Source organism: Erinaceus europaeus, chromosome 2 (genome assembly GCF_950295315.1).
Source record: "Erinaceus europaeus chromosome 2, mEriEur2.1, whole genome shotgun sequence".
Classification (NCBI taxonomy): Eukaryota; Metazoa; Chordata; class Mammalia; order Eulipotyphla; family Erinaceidae; genus Erinaceus; species Erinaceus europaeus.
Genome location: NC_080163.1, coordinates 120,096,753 through 120,098,162, shown reverse-complemented (window position 1 = coordinate 120,098,162; position 1,410 = coordinate 120,096,753). Strand labels below are relative to the sequence as shown.

The 1,410-nt window shown below is 43.0% G+C and overlaps 1 pseudogene; it reads left to right on the top strand.

Moving 5' to 3' along the window:
- Positions 1-1,056: 1,056 nt before the first annotated feature.
- On the top strand, positions 1,057-1,177 carry LOC132537374 (5S ribosomal RNA; annotated as a pseudogene).
- The last annotated feature ends 233 nt before the right edge of the window (positions 1,178-1,410 follow it).

Sequence of the window (1,410 nt, the reverse complement as noted above, 5' to 3'; positions counted from 1 at the left end):
AGCATAATGGTTATGCAAAAAGGTTCTCATTCCCAAGGCTCCTAGGTCCCAGGTTCAAACTCCTGTACCACCATAAGCCAAAGCTGAATAGTGCTCTGGTAAAAATAAATAAATATATGTATTTGTTTCTCTTTTTTTGTGTGTGGAAATAAGGAGTGTATCATGGGACTTACATAATACCACCACTGCTAAGTGGCCTCCTCATATTTTATTATTTTAAGGAGAGAAGAAGAGAAAATGAGAAAGAGAGAGAGAGAAAGATGATAGCATTGTTCCACCATCCATGGAATTTATCTGCTGTCCATGGTATTCTTGTGTGGCACAGGGATCAAACCAAGGGCTTGGTGTCCTGCAAGGTGGGTGAACTATCTCCTGGTACTCTCAAATTAATAACACTTATTGTATACATAGAATGCCTTTCTTTACCTTTAGAACAGTTTTGGAGTGTTACTTGTCATCTTTATTTTATAGATGAAAAAGGGAGCTCAGAGAGATCATGCTACTTACCCAGTTTCTCACAACAGACTGGACTTAGAGCCAGTCTTAGATTTCAAAACTTGGAAAGAACTGGCTATCCAGTAGATATGTTTTCTTCCTGAATATAAAGGCCCTGGGACAGCCAGGCTGTAGAAAGGGCATTCTACTGGGATCTTTTCCATCAGACCCACACAGTCTGGGCATTAGGTAGGAATAGCTCTGCCATTTCATTGACTCCTCTTACTCCCGACTCTGAACTCTAACTTGTACGAGAACAAGGCTTTTTTTTTTTTTTTTCTCAAGATGAACTGTAGGCATCTCAATGTAGATCAATGAAAGCTAGTGGCTGCCAGCCCACTGATCCACCTGACCAAGTCCAAATTCCCATCAAGGTTCCCCAGCTGCACACACCACCCCCACTTTTAAAGATGGGGAGATTAAGACTGAGAGCAAAGAAACTCATTTTGGGGTCCACAACCATGGGGTTGGTTCAGTGTCATGTGAGTCTGTGTGATCTTGTATCCATTTTGAAATGGCAGCTTGAGCATTGACTCAAACACACATCAGAATTCATTTCAGGTCTGTGGCCATACCACCCTGAACACGCCTGATCTCGTCTGATCTTGGAAACTAAGCAGGGTCGGGCCTGGTTAGTACTTGGATGGGAGAATCCACTTCAGAACTCTGGTAAATACAGGGTGCCTCTAAGGCCTAGTAAAGCCACTTTGATTGGTGAGTGATAGGCTGATTCTTTGGTTCAACAAGTGTTCACAGTTGAATCTGTGGGCCTAGGAGCTTGTTAGAAATGCAGACTCAGGCTTGTTCCAAAACCTCAGAATTACCAGTCTGCATTTATTTTAAACAAGCTTCATAGCTGTTTCACAGCTGGTTCGAGCCCCTGGCTCCCCACCTACAAGGGAGTTGCTTCACAGG